This window comes from Rhinolophus sinicus, chromosome 1 (assembly GCF_057876585.1).
Source record: "Rhinolophus sinicus isolate RSI-liver-muscle chromosome 1, RSI-T2T, whole genome shotgun sequence".
Classification (NCBI taxonomy): domain Eukaryota; kingdom Metazoa; phylum Chordata; class Mammalia; order Chiroptera; family Rhinolophidae; genus Rhinolophus; species Rhinolophus sinicus.
Genome location: NC_142501.1, coordinates 115,081,472 through 115,101,277, shown reverse-complemented (window position 1 = coordinate 115,101,277; position 19,806 = coordinate 115,081,472). Strand labels below are relative to the sequence as shown.

The following is a 19,806-nucleotide window of genomic DNA, read 5'->3' as shown; positions in this document are numbered from 1 at the left end:
GACATTTTCTATAGAAGCCCTGAATCCTCTTAGGGGGGAGAGTGACATCGGGAGACCTGGATCTGGACACCAGATGCGGTGGGTATGCATGTTGCTAGTGGTTGTCGTTGCTCTCGGGCTCCCTCAGTGAACAACAGGGATTATGTGTGTCAACAGAAATGCACGCACACACGCACACGTGGGTTCAATATCAAATATAATGAAAACTATGAATTCCTACCAATTCTTCTAATTCCAGTCAAATTCCACAGGGATCATTCCACAGGGTTTTTTCTTCACTCTCTGTTAAGTCCCTTTTATGGCAGTAAGGTGGCTCCCATCATCTGTATCTTATTGGTTTCATCTCCTTGCTGTGCCCACGCACATGTCCTCCTCACTGCCTTGGATTCCAACGCCCCACATTGAGTGGTGACCACTGTTGATCCCACTGTCTGCCCTCACCCTCTCCCAGTGTGTCCCCCCAGTGTTTCTTACTTACATCTCAGAACTTCCATATGGGGTAGTTTTTCTTCTGTTTGTAGTGGACATCCTTTAGAATTTTCATCAGTGAGAAATGCCTGGTAGTGAATCTCTGTTTTTATTTTGTCTGAGTGTTGGCACATATTTTCACTTCGTAGAGAATTCCACGTTGGTACTTAGTGTCTTTGATGATATGGAAGATGACATTCTGTTGCACTTTGGCTTCCATAATTGCTGTTGAGTAATTGGTTCTCCAACTGTTCCTTTTTTGAACATAATCTATTCCACACCCTGCCCCTGTCCCCACAATCTTTGGTTGCTTTTAAGGTTTTACTCTTTGCTTTTTTGTTCATGAATCAGGAAAAAAGTAATCAGAGACTGTTGCTATTGTAGTGCCAGGCCATTGGGGTTCATGCCCTGACAAGTTTGCAATGGCCTATTTGTGCCCGGTGAGCGTGGAGACTTTTGTTTTCTTTCTGACCTCCCATGACCCCTGCAAACGCTTTCCGTCTTAGGCTGTGTATTTTGACCTTGGTGACCACTGTAATTCCTGGCCACACTGAGCCCGGGGAAGTGGTGGTCGTTATGCAGCCAGATGCTGTGACACGTGCTGGTCTTTCCTGCTGGTGTTTGCTCACGGTGCCCAGAGGGCTGGCTTTAGAATTTGGATGACTGCAGTTTTATCTTGAACTGCACTCCTGTTTAACAAGCTTCACAGGTTCTCTGCAGACGGTGTGCCATCGGGGCCTAAGTAACAAGTGCAGCCGGGGCATGGATTCACTTATAAGGACAGGAGGATAATTATTGCTGCTTTTACAATCTGAATTTTCAACCACGTGTGCAGGCCAGACATTTAGTGCAATAAATTCCTTGTGCCTTGTGTGCTGCTAAGAAGAAATATTGTGTAACTGAGGTTTAAACTGTGTGTACTGATTGTTCTCTTTTGGTGGTGTTTAAACTGAATAACAAGCAAGGGGGGAATCTATGCACAGGCCAACCCATGGATACACATTATTTAAAAACAGCCTTTTAGGAGTCATTCATTCCCCACTTTGTAGTTTCAAGTTGGACACGGATTTGTTAATTTAGATAAAGTCTGATCTTGATTTTAGACATCTGAGACCTAACGTGTGGCTTTGACCATAGAAAGGTGGTAGAATTTTATTAACAACAAACAGAAAGATGGGGGCCTTATTGATAAAAGAAAAAACAAAAACATGGCACATTCTTGGTTTGAGGGAAGAGATCATTTCAGTGAAGCTGCAATAGCCCCAGCGCCCCAAAAGCCACTCAGGATTCCTGCACCTGGAGGGCTTGGTCTCAAGGTATCAGCTCTTCTTCCGAGGACAGGAGAAAACGGGGTGGTTTGACAAGTGTGCTGCAACCTTCCTATAAGAATAGGTGCAATAGAATAATAACAGAATAAAGAAATCCAGGTTGATTTCGCCAGAGGAAGTGAAAGATTTCCTCAGGAGGAAGGTTGAGAATTTGAGGGTCAGACTCAACAGATGTGAAGGAGAGCTGAGCTCCGTAGGTCAGGGGAGGCAGATGTGGGTGATCTCCCTGCTCTCACAGAGGGTTTCAGGAAAGGGGTGGTGCTTTCATTGTTACTAGATCGGAAAGGGTGACTGTACCCCAGAAACTTCAGACAGGAAGGGATGCAGGATCTCAGCTGACTAGAGTGACCCCTGAGAGGGTGTGTCTAAAAGCTGCAGAAGACTTTCTAGGAAGAACAAGGAGGACCCTCCAGGCGAATATTGGGACAGCAGTATGAATTGGTTACCAAATATCAGGGCAGGTTGGAGAGGGGAAGTCGAGTCACATCAGTGTAAAAACTCAAAAATTAGTGAGTGGCTGTTAAGGTGACCACGTATTGTATGTTGTACCATGGGAAAACGTGCCCAAGAAATCATGGTTAGGATTTGTGGTAAAGCACAGAAAAGATGAGCTATGTTGGAGGGAGGGTGGAAGGAAAGACCATATACTATTGACTGATTTTGTAATAGTCGTTGGTCTGATGGAAGGATCTCTTCTGGGAAGGATTATGTAACCCAGGCAAGTTGAATGTGGACAAGATTTCTTTAGACAGCAGATGCTTTTGGCAGACCCAAAACTTGCTGTTTTCACATAGCTCACCATGGAAAACTTCATAAAACAAAATCTAGAGGAACATATTAGAAAAACATCTAGAGCAAATAGCAATGGGACAGAAAAGGGAAGTATTCAGATTTGGCAAATAGCATGGCCCTACTTGGTAGAGAAGGAAAGAAACTTCTGAGGTAAGTTAATCAGCTATGTCTTCCTGAAACTCGTAGAGAAAATTAAAATAATAGAAGCATATAGCATAAGCAGTGGATAGAAATGATACACATAGCCAGTAACGTCCTAAACCAGAGGAAAAGCCTCTCTGGACTAGTAATGACACAGATGGCCACTAGGGGCAAACTTCATCAAGAGCAACTTCTGTTTTCTCATGATGAGGTGTTTTTTATTATTAGTTTCAGGTGTACAACACAACATAATGATTAGACATTGACACACCTCACAAAGTGATAAACCCAAGTAGTCTACCACCCATCTGACACCATACATAGCTATTACAGTGCCATTGGCTATATTCCCTATGCTGTACTGTACGTCCTGTGAATACATATATATATACACATATATGGCATAGATCTATATATGGAGATGTAGCTATATGGCAAAAAAATGTATACATATTTTAAGAAAGGAAAGAATTATTAAAAATGGAAAACTCAATATATACCAATAACAAAAGAGGAATGCAAGTCACATTTGAATTATGCAATTACAAGAGGTGCTCAAAGTGGTTACCATCAGCATCCATACACTTCTGATGATGGTGAACTAATACTTGAGCATATATAACAGTTCTTAAAATGTGTATACGTTTTTTTGGCCCTCCTGTGTGTGTGTGTGTGTGTGTGTGTGTGTATAATATATATATATATAAATATATTATATATATAATATACATTCTATATACATATATATACATCTACATATATACATACATATATATATATATATATATATATATATATATATAGAGAGAGAGAGAGAGAGAGAGAGAGAGAGAGAGAATGAATGGCGCTGCCGAGTGCTATCCAATGGGAAGGCAGGCATCTTCAATATGGGAAGCGACGCGTCAAACCTTAATAACGGTGACAAGTTTCAACTTGTTTAGTGCAGTCATTCAGGTGTAAGCTACAGTTAAGAAGAGAAGGTATGCTTTAAAGTGTGCCATAAATCATCCTCCATCATGATAACGCTCCGTGTCACACATTGCTTCTGATATATGGCAATTTCTGTCAAATAAAAACATTATGGTGTGTCCTCACTCACCTAATTCACCGGATCTGGCACCATGTGACTTCTGGCTCGTCCCCAAAGTCAAACTAATTCAGGACATGGAGGCAGCCAGGAAAGCGCAACTAAAGACACTCGTGAAAGAGGACTTCCAGAACTGCTTCAGAAAGTGGCAAGAATGCTGGGATAAGTGTGTTCAAAGTGAGAGGGAGTATTTTGTGAGGGATTAATGGCAATGCATCTTTCACTGTAATACGTTTTTTTAATTTAAACATTCACCGAATGTTTTGATCACACCTCGTGTATACATATGGACATATATGATATATATATATATATATATATATATATATATATATATATATATATATATATATATATATATATATATATATTACATATATCTCAGGCTTGAGATACAAGTTCCTTTCGAGCAGGAACTGAGTCTCTTTATATTTACTATGTCCCACATCACCAAGTACAATGTTAAGGCACCAGAAATGTGTGTTGAATTAATGTGTTCAGGAGAGAGGGAGTAAGTAAATGAATAAATGAAAAAATGAATGAATGGAGAAGTGAGCTTCAAGTCCTCTCTGATTGACCAATCTGCCTTTGCTCAGGGCAATATTTCTCTAAAAGAGGTCCTTCGCTCTTCTGCATTGAAGTCATCTGAAATGATTGTTTAACATTCAAATTCCTAGGCTCTACCCCCAATCTCTACTCAGACAGTGTGAAGTTTGGGCCGAGGAATCTGCATCTTAACCTGAACCTCAGGTGATTCTGATGGGGTAGTTAGGTAGATAGTAACGAGCAGGACAAAGAGAGACTTAGCCCCAGTTAGAAAACGCTTTGCTGCAGCTCCTACTTGGGTCAAGGCTTCTTGCAGCTGCCCAGCAGGATTCCAGGTTTGCACATACCTCTAAATCAAAGAGATACGTTGTTAAAAGTCAGAGAAAGGAGGAGGACATCCTGCTTATCCAAGTACACATCCTATTTGTGAGGACGACAAATACCTTACTAGCCCAGCAGAAGAACGAGGTACAATGTCATTCCTGGTAACAATTCTTTAGCACACAAATTTAACAGCCACTGGTTTATCGGAGTATGTTTAGGAGATCTTTTTTGAATGATTAATTGGAATAACGTGGACTAAGCACCACTCCCTTCCAAAGATTTTATAATTCAGCTCAAACTTTTAACAACCTGGATGGCATACTCTTTTGAGTAAGAAATCAAGTCTCCTGGAAGAAAGGAACTTCTAGTTTTTTGGCACCCAATGTTGGAAGTTACTTGGAATTGAAGTAAATTGCAAAGCCTATAACATTTGTATATTGTTATGCATTATCTATTCGTCCTGTAGCATTGGTTCACTTAGGAGTTTTATAACTTGCAGGGAACCCTGAGAGAAGCAACATTCTCAGGAAGAATCTATGGTAGCTTCTTAGTCTCGTCTTCAGTGGTCACCTGTGTGTGCTCACGAGAATACGTCATTAGTGCTCTCCTTTGTGTTCCTTTTTGAAATGTCTCTGGATGGGTGGCATAGGACACAGGGAACTTTTTCCAAATTATGTCGATGGTCACGCTCTGGAAGCAGCTTCTAAACTGAGCAAGAGATCCTTTAACTGCAGCCGGCAGAAAATCTCTCTGGGCATCTTCCACCTTATCGGTTCTTTTAATGGGAGATTCTAAAAGTGTAACAAACAGAAGGTGAACCCAGTAGGTCTACCATTCCAACTCAACTTTGCTTTTTTCTTGTCTCCTTTCCACAGTAGGGTGCTTCCTCTGTGAGTACCTAAAGCTTTGACTTCCACCTTCCCCAACAGGTACCACATGCAGTTTGTGAGCACTAGACTTTTAAGTCCCTTGACACAAAGAATTCCACTGAATTGGTTCTAAATGATTTGGTGTCTTTTCCCCTCATCCTCCACTTATATGGTATTCACTGAAATTCCATTCACTATTATGAGGACTACAAGAAACAGAGGACTAGGACCCCTTCTTCTGGAGTTCCCCATATTAATACTTTTCACCCAAGTTCCAAGTCTCATGTTCACTTGAGCTCTCCTCTCTCTCTCTCATCTTCTCCAACTTTTTAATTATCTTCATAGGTTTTTCTAGAATACTTTCTGGTCACCTTTTCTTGAAGAATTTTTCATCACTTCCGTTCTTTGCTGTTTCATTTCAGAAACGCGTGCGCACTCACGTGCACACACACTGTCGAGCAGGAGACCCTGCTCGCCGCCCCATTTTTCAGGCGGGGCGGCCTGCGGGGTCTCTGCTCCCGCTCCCCACACAAAAACGCAGGATACAGTGAAGCCAAAAAGGAACTCCCACGGAGCCATAGGTAGGGGAGTCATACCACTATGGTCTCACTGGAGGCTGGGCCCACTGGACGCGCGACCTGCCGTCCGCCTTTCCGCCAACCGACCGACCGACGACTCTCCTCCACTCTCTTGACTCTGTTCCTCTCCTCTCTTCCGCTCTTCTCGGCTCTCCTCTTCCGCTCTCTTCGGCTCTGCTCAGCTCCTCGGCAATCCTCGGCAGTCCTCGGCTCTCCTCCGTAGCCGTAGCAGTTATACCAGCGGCCAATCGGCTAACAGGCCACAGCCGATGGCCAATCAGCCACAGCCCACGGCCATCCACCACCCGAGCCAGCACCCCTTCACGTGAGGCCGAGAGCCTGTAAACTACTCTCTGGGGCTCTGGCCCCTCCCCCCCCACAAACACACACACACAATTTCCTGTGCTAACTCTGTGTCTAGGTGCCGTTTTACTGGGAAGTCTGTGTTTGACCTACCTTTCCATTATTCTACAATATACCACGTGCGAGGAGAAGCAACTATTTTCTTGTCCACTTCTTATTCTGGTCCACATGTCACACTAAAATGGAGCAAAAGAAAGGGTCTCAGCCAATATGAGTGCTTTCCTTTGGCGCCTTCTACCGGACACAGATAGTCACAGGCTGAGAAAATCAGATTAGACTTAATGAGCATCAGGAGGCCCACTGCATACCTGGAACTATTCTCAACAAATTGTTTCCTGCTGGAAAAATGCTTTATATCACTTCATGACAAATCTCTCCCAACTTCTAATGAGTATCTCAGAAGCAAAGGGGTCTTTCCTGCTACTTCCTTTCCATTTCCTTTGCAGTTTCATGAAGTGCCTGTTTTCTTTAGTCAAACAAGTCATGAGATTTACGGGGCCCTGTGACAACCAGCAAAAAACAATTAGAAAACCAAAGCCACATTTTGTCATTGTAACTAGCATCCAGCATAGTGACTAGCGGTCTGGAATTGGTTTGTTTTGTTTGTTTTGTTTTTGTGGCTTTTTGAATGAAATAATAAACAATATTTGAAGTGGAATATATGACACACAGATGTCTTTCTTTTAAGGAGAGAGACTTCTAGACTTGCCAGTCTGGGTGAGTAATGATTAATAAACTCCTGACTAAGAACTGTTTTCCCACCTCCAAAGTATTGAATCTGTTTAGACTAATGGGGAAAACACTGAAAAGAAAAATCAATAACAAACTCCTGCAAGAAGGAGTAAGGATTTTGTATTATAGGTTCTCCATGAAACTCAGGCTAAAACTGAAGAAATATTAGACTATTTCAACATTCTTCTTAAAATTGATCATTAAAATATTTGCCCAGTGTCACGGTTAATTTGGCTAGGACAGAATGCCAAGTTGTATGGTCACACACCAATCTGGATGTTTTTGTGAAGGTATATTTTAGATGTGATTAATATTTAAATCAGTACCTTTGAGTAAAGCTTACTACCCTTCATAATGCGGTGGGCCTCGTCCAGTTGAAGGCCCTAAGAGCAAAGACTGAAGTTTCCCAAAATGGAAGGAATTTTCTTCAAGACCGAAGCATAAAATCCTGCCTGTGTTTCCAGCCTGCTCCCTGTGTGATTCAGACTCAAGACTGCAACATCAAGTCTTACCTAAATGTCCAGCCTGCCAGCCTACCCTACTGATGATAGATAGATAGATAGATAGATAGATAGATAGATAGATGATGGATAGATAGATAGAAGATAGACAGACAGACAGACAGACACACAGACAGACAGTCTTCTATTGTGTTTTTCCCTTCGGGAGAACTTTGACTAATATACCCAGTACTGCACTTTAATGTATACTCCATATAACTGGATCTCAAACTTTGACACATAGCAGGATACACACCATTTAAATCATTGTCTCTGAGAACACAGCCCAGTGCATCTGTATACTAGATAATAAGTACACTCAGTTTAGAACTATGTGACGTGCATCACACCAGATTTAATGAAGGGCTTTTAGGTGCATGTTATAAGCTTATTATGTATGGCCCAGAAAAAGGGGAAGGAAATAACATTTAATTTACATTTACTAACTTTTAATAAACACCTGCTATGTGCCAGGTAGCAGACTGGGCTCTTCCAAGTATACCACCTTATATCCCATAGAATCCTCTTAAAATTATAGAATAGATGGAATTACCTCAGCGAGGTTAGGTGACCTGCTCAGGACAACCTTTCATGTGTTCATCAGGTATTGCTGAGCAGCTGCTTTTGGTCAGGCACTTTGCGTGGCTCTGGGCCCAGAAAAGTAAACGAGAGACATGGTCTCCTCATGGAGCTAAAATTCTACAGAGTACAACCAATAACAGTCAAGTGAACAAGAAGTGAATAACATTGTAGGGAATGAAAAAATACTGAGAAGGAAATGAGCAGGACGAAGTGACATGGATCCAATGCTACGTCGGTCAGAGAAGGTTAAATGTAAGCTCACTGAGATCTGAAGGAAGTCAAATGAAGAATGAAGGTGGGGGGGTCGGGTGGCATCCTCGGCATTGCTGGACGGGGATGCCATCAGACCTGCTTTTGTATGTTCCAGAAGGAAACTCAAGGCGCCTGACATGGGGATGTCAAGTTTGGTGTAATCAACACATCGATGGGATTTAAAGACAAGGGAATGACAAGATCACCTGGCGAGAGACTCAGAGGGTAGAGCCCGGACGGAGCCCTGAGGACTCCAGCCATTAGAGGGCAATAGGAGGAGTGCCAGCAAGGATGCTGAGTAGAAGGGGCCACTGAAAATGGCAGGAGGAGAACCAGGAGAGATGAGTGTCCCAAAAGCCCAGCTAGTGCGACTGTCTAGGATCCAGATCTGATTCTGCATCCATGCCTTACCATTCCCTGAGTTTTAGCTACATCACTCCAGTTTCTGCCTGCATCATCACTTGACCATCTTCCCTGTGTATGTGCAAGTGTGTCCCCAAATCTCCCTCTGCTTATAAGGATGCCAGTCATCAGATTTAGGGCCCACCCTTATTCAGTATGACCTCCTCTTAACTTGATTACATCTGCGAAGACCCTATTTCCAAATAAGGTCATAAGGGGGTCAGTGTTTCAACATATTTGGGTGAAGGGACACAATTCAGCCCACCACAGAGGGAATAGTAGTTTTCTATTACAAAGTTTCTGTGGATTAGGAGTTCACGCACAGGTAAGATCAGGGTGTCATCGGGCTGAAATCTGGGGCTGTGGTTCTCATCTAAAGATCCTCTTCCAAGTTCACTGGTTGTTGGCATAATCGAATTCCTTGTGGTTGTAGGGCTGAGGTCCCAGTGTTTTTTCTGTCTGTTGGTCAGGGGTCAGCTATATCTTCAAAGTCAGCAGGAGCACATTACTCCGATGCTTCACCTTGTAAAGGCTTGCCTGGTTAAGGCAGGCCCTTCCAGGAATCTGTTTTGATTTGTTCAAAGTCAACTGGTTAGTAATCTAGTCATGGGAATAACATCTCATCATATTTCCAAGTTCCACCCATACGCAAGGGGTGGGAGTCATCTTAGAATTCTGCCTACTACAGAAGAAGCTTCTTTTAACCCCAGGAAGATTTAGAATTAAAGCATGCGTTAAATCTTTAAGAGTTATGTGTTTTGACTTTTTTTTTTTACGTTAAGGAGTGTGCATATTTGGTATTTATGTAGTTGCAATGTTTAAGAAAATTTGCCTAATTGGACCAAGAAGTCAGCCTTATAATTCCCATCTAAAATCATCTAATTGTAATCTGATTGTAAATGTATTTAAGTTGAAACATTCTAGTATCTTCAATGTTAGGAGAATTTAAGAATGAGCCCTTTTCACAGTTACTATATCGTGTCTGAGTTCTTTATACGGTTGAGCTTTTCTGAGTTGAAGGGATGCCATTTCTGACTTCTTCCATCTGCGCAGAGAAATCTGTACTCTTCACTGAGGTTGTAGCTAACTTCTTCAGCCTTGATTAGATTCTTAATTTTTAAAGCTTTTTTTATCCTAATATCTGCTATCTATTTCCTGACCCTAGTCCAGGAGAGTGGGGCCTGGTGGGGCGTGCTCAAGGAAGACTTTCTTTCTTTTTTTAACTTTTATTTATTTTAAGTGTGTTTTTCCAGGACCCATCAGCTCCAAGCCAAGTAGTTGTTTCAATCCAGTTGTGGAGGGCGCAGCTCACAGTGGCCCATGCAGGGATCGAGCCGGCAACTTTGCCGTCAAGCATACCGCGCTCTAACCAAGGGAGCTAACCGGCAGCCCCAAAGAAGGCTTTCTTAAGGAAATGATGTTTCATCTGAGACTGGATAGATGAGTCAGTTTGGGCCAGGCAGGAGAAGTGGGGAAGAGCATTTTGCTGACTGACTCACTCATTCTGAGTTCCAGCTCTGGGGCAGCAGCTCGAAAGGCGCCAGGGACACACAGGGAGGAAGCAAATCATCTGGCTGCAGAACGAGAGCCCGAGGGGCAGCCTCCCCACAGCAGAAGCGCTGGCAGAAACCATGGATTCCCCGCTGAGCCCTTCCCTCACCCACTGTCCAGACTCAGGCAGGTGCAACATCTGAGCTTCCACCAGCTTTGATCCTTATGATTCTAGAAGGCGAGTAAGGCAGGTGTTATCCGTTTTTCAGATGAGGACACCGATACTCAGAGAAGTGAAGCAACTATTAAATGGTGGCGAGAGGATCTGAGCCCAAGTCTTGAGACTGCTGGCTGTCTTTCCTGCTTAGCTGCCAAACTCTTAACGATCATTTTTATGGCTTATCATCGAAAAGCTTGTCTTTTTACAAAAAGCATCTATTGCATGAAATAGTATGCAAAAAAATTACTCTATTGTTGCAAATTACTGATTAAGATGTTATCTGTGACAAATGAGGGAAAGTAAAAGAGGAACCCATTCAAATGTCAGAGATCTGGATCTAGAAGAACTGGGAAAGAAAACAGAAGTTTCCCCCCGACCCCCAAAAAACTCATGAATTTTATTTTTTCTTGACCTGAAATCTGCCAGTCACATCTCCCAAGGGTTTCTCTCAACTCCTTGGCTTCCAATGGGCCATTTTTGTGATGTTGGGGAGACAAACAGTCAACTGCCAAAAAACCTGGGAAAGAGTTTTCAGCCTCAGGTGCTGAGGGAAACGCAACGGAGCAACTGACCTGAAACTTAGTCAAAGAGACACTGAAAGTAGGAAAACCACACCTCCAAAACCATCTTGGAGTCTGGGGGCTGTACCCTCCCAAAACTGAATAGATGACAATCAGAATGGGGGGGGTGGCAGGGCAGAGGAAGTCCACTTTGGATCATATGGAAGAAGTCTAGCTACCCTGAAGCAGCCATGTGCATGGAGTGGGAGGTATACAGGGGGGAAAGAGCCGACGGAGCCCCAGCCCTTTGAGTCTTCCCAGGTTTTGAGATGCCATCTGACTGCCGAAAGAATTCAGTCAAGAACCGCCAAGCAGAGCCCGACTAACTCCCACATTCATGAGCAAAATAATTGTTACTGTTTTCTCAAAAGTTCAGAAATAACAGAAGTAAAACCAACAAATCACCAAAGTAGTGATTAGTACAAGGTTATTGGGTTCACACCAAAAGACAGTTTGCAAAGTAAGAACATTTCAAACCCAAACATGGAATATTGCTATAAATCTCACAGCTTATAGAGTGAGAAAGCAGTGACTGTTCTTCACAGGGATTGGTTATTACATTAGAATTTTCTTAAATGACAGGGAAATAGGTCAGCAGTTACCTCATATCAACCTTGGGAAAGAGTTCAAGTTTTGCTTCTGATTTCCAGAGGCATAAGCAAGAAATGAACCAGGTCAAGTTAGACTTGCAAAATCAGCTAAATTAAGCTTTGCTGGTATGACTAAACTAATTTTATCTGCTCAGGGAATTTTCAAGGTTGGTCTCTGTTTGTTTTTTATTTTAACAGTTTTAAGCCAAAAATTGTGTGGTTGGGAGGGGGGTTGTTATACAGCAATAGATAATTGGACAACTGTTAACCTCCGCCATATCCCAAACACACACACACACACACATTTGATAATTAAGAAGCATTTATTGATTGATTTCAATGAGAGAGCCACTGTTCTATGCTCTGTAGCTATAAAGCTGGGGTAGAGATGGGGGTGAGAATCTCAATACGTGATTTCTCCCTAAGTCGCTTACAGAATAGAAAGAAAAAAGATCAAAACAAACAAACAGAACAAAGCCCCATGGGTGCAAGGTTGTAAGCACAGCAATCAAAGCCTGCTAATGTTATTATAGACACACAGGGATGGGGCACCCGACCCAATCTGAAGAATGGCTGGAGGAGGTTTCAGCTGAGCTGAGCCTCAAAGAACAAAAGGATAGAAGCCAGGAACAGAGGAAGGGAATGGAAGTGGGCAGACAGCATGAGAAGGGTAGCAAGGAAAGACATACACGCAGTGTGACAGGGACAACACTGCAAGGTGACTGGAAATGACACGGGTGCGGTGGGCATGAATGCGTAAGCTGGTAGGAGATGGGGATCGAATCTCCCAAGGGCATCTCAGCAGGGTACCAGCATGGTCAGGTCTCAGTTTGGAGCAGACCTCTTTGGCATTGGCTATGGAATGGCTGAGGCAAAAGAAGGTCGGAACAAGACGCACAGGTTGAGAAAGCATCAATGGGAGCTGGGGCCAGTGTGCGTGGGAGCTGGCTTTTATCATCTCACAGAAGACAATTAAGTCCCCAGGAATTTGGGGGAGAGACTGTGAAACCTTGGATAGCTTGAAATCATCCACAGTAGGAATATTTGCTCTACAGAAATTAATAATTGCTGTAAAGCAAGGCTTCCCTCCAGAGCAGGTGGTTAACCATTTACCAGCACATCACTGATGGAAGTAGAAATGCTAATAGATTCCAGAAAAGTTAAGAAGTAACAAGGGGCAAGCCTTGATGATTAATTCACTATGGGGGAAGAGTCAGAGGTGCTTCCAAATTTCTAATGTATACAAATGGGTGAATGTGAATGACGTGAGTTGCGATGGAGAATAGCGAGGAGAAGACAGTTTGGCCAAGATAATGAATTTCGGGGTTGTAACATGTTGATTTTGAGATGCCAGCAAGCAATTGATTGCAGACATCTGAAGCTTGGAGGAGGGTATGCGAAGGCCATGAGGGTCAGTGAGATTGTCCAGGGTGGGGAAGGAGAGCATAGAAGCATTAAGCATTAAAGGGTGCTGAGGGGGAGTGTCAGGAACACAAAGATTTCAGCTATGAGCGAGCTCTCAGATGGGGCATTCGGAGCAGCGGGGAAAGCACAGAGCATGTGATCACAGGTATCAAATGCAGCAGAGAGGGTCAATAAAATAATTCAACGGTAAGTACCTGTAAGTGATGCGTCCCATTTCACCATCTTGAGGTATAAAAAGTGGCATTTCGGGGCCGGCCCGGTGGCTCAGGTGCTTAGAGCTCCATGCTCCTAACTCCGAAGGCTGCCGGTTCAATTCCCACACGGGCCAGTGGGCTCTCAGCCACAAGGTTGCCAGTTCAATCCCTCAAGTCCGGCAAGGGATGGTGGGCTCTGCCCCCTGCAACTAAGATTGAACACGGCACATTGAGCTGAGCTGCCACTGAGCTCCCGGATGGCTCAGTTGGTTGGAATGCGTCCTCTGAACCACAAGGTTGCCGGTTCGACTCCTGCAAAGGATGGTGGGCTGTGCCCCCTGCAACTAGAAAAATGGCAACTGGACCTGCAGCTGAGCTGTGCCCTCACAACTAAGACTGAAAAAGGACAACAACTTGACTTGGGGAAAAAAAAAAAAAAAAAAAGGTCTGGAAGTACACAGTGTTCCCCAATAAAGTTCTGTTCCCCTTCCCCAATAAAATCTTTAAAAAAAAAAAAAGTGGCATTTCTTTAGTATTCAAACACCCAATCCTCTAATTATCAACCACCCATCCTAACATTCTTAGGGTTTCTACCTCATATAAAGTCAGACATGCTTACACGGTGTAGATATCTGTTCCAGAAAATGAATATATTACATCTATTACCGTGTTTCCCCGAAAATAAGACCTATCCAGACAATAAGCTCTAATGCATCTTTTGGAGTAAAAATTAATATAAGACCCGGTCTTATTTTACTATACTATAAGACCAGGTCTTATCTAACATAATATAAGACTGGATCTTATATTAATTTTTACTCCAAGAGACGCATTATCGCTGATTAACCGGCTAGGTCTTATTTTCAGGGAAACACGGTAGTTCTGTTTCTCTGAAGAACCCTGACTAATACAAACAAAAAGCCTAAACTGAAATTAAGTTAATTTGGTGACTACTGAAATAGGACACCAAACACAATGAACCAAAAGGAATTCACGTTTTTTTTAGAGCTAGACGGAAGCTAAGAGTTCACCTGTCCTGGCCTCTTTACCTCCCTGATAGAGAGGTAAGTCCCAGGGTACTCTGCCCCTTCCTGCGTCTCAGGCTGGGCCCAGGTAGCCTGACACCCAGGCCTGTGTCCCCCACTCCACCAGGGACTTCTGAGAAGAGAGATGTCTCATTGTGGAAAAAATAAATGAGATGGAAAACAGACAAATCACGTGTGTGTCAACACTGACAGGTGAATTATTTAATTAGAAGCAAGAACCTATGCAGAAAATGAAGTACTGAGACTATTTCTCACTCCTCAAACATACATAGAAGATAATGACAATACTTTTCAGACCATGACAAAGAATTGTGATATCATGATTATTTTTCCAAATCACTGGCTCTGGCTAATTAAGACTTTAACAGAAAATTTTGCTCCAAGAACTCAACAGTTTTACAGCAAAACAGGGAAACAAAGATTTAATGTTAACTCCATGTTCTGCCTTGATTTGATAGAAAGATGGCAGGCACTAAGACAGCTTCTCTGTATACGCAATGGGAAAGGAGTAGGAAGCCATTAATAAGTAGTATTATTACTATGGTATTCCTATTTAATATTCACAGAGGACCAACAATCCCCTAAAGGATAAATACCCAACTCCTTCCCAATGAGTTTATTGTTTCATGATTTAGGGACATAGGATGAAGGAGAGGAACAAGGACCACACACACACACACACACACAAACACACACTCTCTGGCGTTTCATAAAGCGGTGCCATTTTCCCTGGGATTCAAGATACTTGGCTGAATCTGCTGCAAATTGGCGGCAGTTGAGAGTCTACTCCCAGAGCCTCTTTCTGATGGAGGCCTCGACTATACACCTCACTCCTCATACTGTACAGGCAGATGCTGCATATCAGTAAGAGGAAATCAGTCTGAGTCCCTCTTTCCAATTCATTCAGGTGTATATCTAGAAGTGGGATTGCTGGCTCATGTGGTAATTCTGTTGAACTTTTCGAGGAACCCATCCTCAGAATATTTGGAGTCAATGGTGAACTGAATCTAAAGCTCAAAGGAAGCCCAGACCAGCTCAGCTACTGAGTAGATGTTGGCCCAACAGGAGAAGGGACATATCCTTTCTGGGACAATATGATTATTTACCTCAGGCTCTAATGTTCTTTTTGGTGTTTTTCTGCAACTCGACTGAAGTATAATTTACATGCCACAAAATTCATCCATTATAACTGTAAACTCAGTGATTTTAATTACACTAATAGTTGTGCAGTCATTACAATCCAGTTTTAGAATATTTTCATCACCCCAAAAATACCCTCGAGCTTGTTTGCAGTCAAAGCTACTCCCAGCACCAGCCAAGCCCAGGTCTGCTTTCTGTCTCTGTTTCCCTTTTCCAGACATTTCATATCTATATATATACAATCATGGTCTAGGTAGATCTTTTGGATCTGGTGTCCCAAGTATGAATATTAGTTTACTAGCTCAGATGTACATAAAAATATTACATAGCTTTACTTTCCACTCAGCCCGTGCCAGGAGGGATGTAGGGAGATCCACTGTCAGGCATCACTGCGGCCTGGAGTGGAGGTTCTCCTTCTCTAGGGTCTTGCAAAAATCTAGAAGGGCCTTCAGTACCATTGGAATCAGGACCACTTGTTCTTCAGCCCATTCATCTTGCTGCTGATACCCTCATTACCCAACACAAGGGTTCTTCTAAGGAGAAGGCAGGCTGCTCTATTATTTCCAGTGACAAGTGTGGACTCCAGAATCTGCCAAAACTGTGGGGCCAGGTTCTCTAGATCTAATAGATGCATCACACAGCTGTGTGACACCAAGAGCTTGCCTGGTGCGGCAGGGGCTCAGGAGACCACCAATCCCCACCCCTTCCACTCTAGAGTAGTCATTCTTCTCTCCAACTGCTGAAAAGCCCCCTACCCCATCCAGCCTATCTCCCCTTTCCCCACCATGACACCTGGGATATATAAGGTGTTTAGTGAGAATGAGCTCTCTCAAAAGGATGGTGCAAATGCCCTTGAAGTAGGAAACACAGGGATTAGCTGCCTTCTTCAAACAGAAGGAGCTAGGGGGTGGGGAGGAGCACAGAGATCATTTACATAAACGAAGGAGTACCTCCCTAAATACCCTACCACAAAACCACATCAGCGAACAGCTAAAAGCAAGGTACAGTTTCAGTTTTCTTAGGGGCACTTAGAGTCCATCTACTCGTGGAAGTGTGACAGAGGAATGAGGTACCGCCTGGACTAGTCAGGCTGAGAAACAAAGCCGGCTCTAACACTAGCAATCTAATAATACAATTAACACTGCACCAGGCATTGTTCTGAGCATTTTACATGCATTCTTCCTTTAATCCTCACCAGGACACGAGGCAGTAGGTGCTGTAGATTTCAAGCCTTTGCAGCAAGCTCTGATTCAGAATTCAGAATTGTTTGGATGTTAGCAAGGTAACACATGCCTGTAATTTATATAACATAACTCCCCAAGAGGTTCTGAAGCAGTTCTCATACAAACTAGCCAATGTGCCTTCAGGGAAACAAATAATCACAAGTGGTCTAAAGCCTGTAAAAGGCTTTATGTACATCAGTTTAGGTCAGGTTTTGTCTTTAAGTGAATTAAGAAAGGGTTTGGTTCTCGGAACTTTTTGTTATTGGGGATCCGTATAGTCCTGCCCCCATTTTACAGAGAGCGAATGAGGCACAGCACCAGCGTGTAATTTGTCCAAGGTCACATAGCTGCATAGTAAGAAGTGGTGGAGGTGCTCAATGCCTCAGAGGCCCTTCCTGCTGGGAGCAAGGAGGTGGAGAGAAAATTCCCTTGACCACTTTCTGTACCAGAAACTCATCCCCAACCTTCCCACTCTGTAGCATGGGCAGCATTGCATATGAGCTTCCTCCAGTCCCACCCCCCTATCCCCTCCCCCCTCCCCAGCTTCTCTCATACTCAGTTCATCTTACCTTACTATGGTTTAAAATAGAAGAAAGCCCAGTGGAGTGTGACTCAGCCCAGGCACGCCTACCAGGCCCAGGAGGGGCGCTCTGGAAGTGAGTCTGGGGGCAGTTACTAACTCGCTAGCTGCCCCTGCTCTGCTCCCGGGGGTTAACCTCAGGGTGGTGTGAAGGGCCAGGCAGGAGGAGCCGGCCCGGAGCAGGCGGTCTAGATAGCGAAGCAGAATCCTGCGGGATCTTTCCAGGATGCCAGGAAAGGGAGCATATGCCTCTTGCCACTTGTATTAGGATTCCCCCGCATCCCCGTGCCTGCGGCTCATTTCCATCTCATCAGTGAGCAGCGTGGATGCTCATCCACACGCTGCTTATTCCCACTGATTTCAGCAGCGTCAGCTCCTTCATTCCAAAATCAAGGCTTCCAGGTATGACGTCCTTCTTGGTCTTCAGCGCAAACCGGCTCCCAGACACTCTTCCAGACCACCTGCAACCCCGCCCTAATTGCTGTTTTCCAGTCTTGCTCGAGGGTCCCATTGCCTGCCTGGTGCTCCGACCGCTGAGATCAGATGACTTCTGCGTCAGGTGTGCTCGTTCCTGCTCACCGTGCTTACACTGCAAACTCGCGCGGTTCTCCCTCCTTCCTCGTCTTGTTTCCTTCCTTTTAATTCTGACAAATCCGGAAGCATCTTCCCTCCTCTGGTCCAGTAGAGCAATACCCCTGCTTCCCAGGTACAATCCAGGTCAATGCAGTAATCCCCCTGCCTGGGGCAGCTGACACATCCAGGAACAAAACCAGGTGTTTTGTTCCCTGGTAACAAAAGCGGAGAAAGCATCCTGCAGCCTTTTTGTTTAGAATTAAAGGTCTATTTTAAGCGTAAAATCAGGTGGAAAGCCATGCCGTGCTCAGTTACCTATATCCAGATGTAAGGCTTTTAATAGAGATCGACGCCTAGTTCCAAGGATGCTTGGGACCATCCTCCTCTTGCCACGGGGTGCAGCGACCCCCTGTGGATATGGCTTTATATAGGGATCCCCGCGGGGAAGAACGACTCCGCACACATGGTTTAATTAATAATTTATTTTGATTAACGCCGTTCGTCACGGTTATCACACTGACACCTTGGCGCAATCCTCATTATCCCGGTCGGCGCCTAGAGCCAGCGGGAGTCCGCACAGGGAAGAGGGGCGGAAGGACACTTGGGGCAGGGCCGTCGGTGGGCTGGGACCTTCGGAGGGCGGGGCCTGTCGGGGGCGGGGCGGCCTGTCGGGGCGGGGCCTGTCGGGGCGGGGCCTGTCGAGGCGGGCCTGTCGGGGCGGGTCCTGTCGGGGCGGGTCTGTCGGGGCGGGTCCTGTCGGGGCGGGCCTGTCAGGGCGGGCCTGTCGGGGCGGGTCCTGTCGAGGCGGGCCTGTCGGGGCGGGTCCTGTCGGGGCGGGTCCTGTCGGGCGCGGGTCCTGTCGGGGCGGGTCCTGTCGGGGCGGGTCCTGTCGGGGGCGGGGCGGCCTGTCGGGGCGGGGCCTGTCGAGGCGGGCCTGTCGGGGCGGGTCCTGTCGGGGCGGGTCCTGTCGGGCGCGGGTCCTGTCGGGGCGGGGCCTGTCGGGGGCGGGGCGGCCTGTCGGGGCGGGGCCTGTCGAGGCGGGCCTGTCGGGGCGGGTCCTGTCGGGGCGGGTCCTGTCGGGCGCGGGTCCTGTCGGGGCGGGTCCTGTCGGGGCGGGCCCTGTCGGGGCGGGTCTGTCGGGGCGGGGCCTGTCGGGCGCGGGTCCTGTCGGGGCGGGTCCTGTCGGGGCGGGCCCTGTCGGGGCGGGTCCTGTCGGGGCGGGGCCTGTCGGGCGCGGGTCCTGTCGGGGCGGGCCTGTCTGGCGCGGGGCCTGTCGGGCGCGGGGCCTGTCGGGGCGGGCCTGTCGGGGCGGGGCCTGTCGGGGCGGGGCCTGTCGGGGCCGAGGCCTGTCGGGGGCGGGGCTCGGGACAGTCCCCGCCGCGGCGGGGAAGCCCACACGGCAGTCAGCTGAGCGTCGCTGGGCGGGGTCGCAAGGCGGCAAGTCAGCCCGAGGCTCCCCGAGTCCCCGCCGCCGCTCTCCCGCGTGTCCTCTGGTCCGCGTTTGCATCCGGGTACCGAGCCTCCCCCGGCGGGCACGATGCCGAGGAAGCAGTGACCGGGAAAAGGCGGGAGCGCGCGCGCGCGGGGTGATCCGGGGCCGGGGGCGGGTAGGGGTTGGGCGAGGCGGTGGCTCCTTCTCTATCTACCCTGGAAGCTGTTCCCGCAGACCCCTTCCCTGCCATCCTGAGCCAGTAGGGGAGTGGGTGGCGAGGGGTGGGGCGTCCCCTCCTGTGGGAGGGTTTCCAGTTCCCGGCGGATCCTCACCTGGTGGGAAAGGGCCGCGAGGGCGGCCATCCCTGA

General features: G+C 46.0%; 1 long non-coding RNA gene across 4 annotated transcripts in view; it reads right to left on the bottom strand.

Annotated features, from left to right (window-relative positions):
* LOC148759233 (uncharacterized) overlaps window positions 1-18,544 on the bottom strand; it is a 41,552-nt gene extending 23,008 nt beyond the window's left edge. For 2 of the 4 annotated variants that reach the window (XR_016018041.1, XR_016018042.1), the window contains exons 1-2: window positions 17,423-18,544; window positions 13,445-13,653 (exon numbers count right to left, since the gene is read on the bottom strand). This is a non-coding gene — a long non-coding RNA (uncharacterized LOC148759233). Of the gene's footprint in view, window positions 1-6,490; window positions 6,673-9,732; window positions 10,687-13,444; window positions 13,654-17,422 lie in introns of those variants that run through there. The other 2 variants (XR_016018045.1, XR_016018046.1) reach the window with 2 other exon arrangements.
* Between the last annotated feature and the right edge of the window lie 1,262 nt (window positions 18,545-19,806).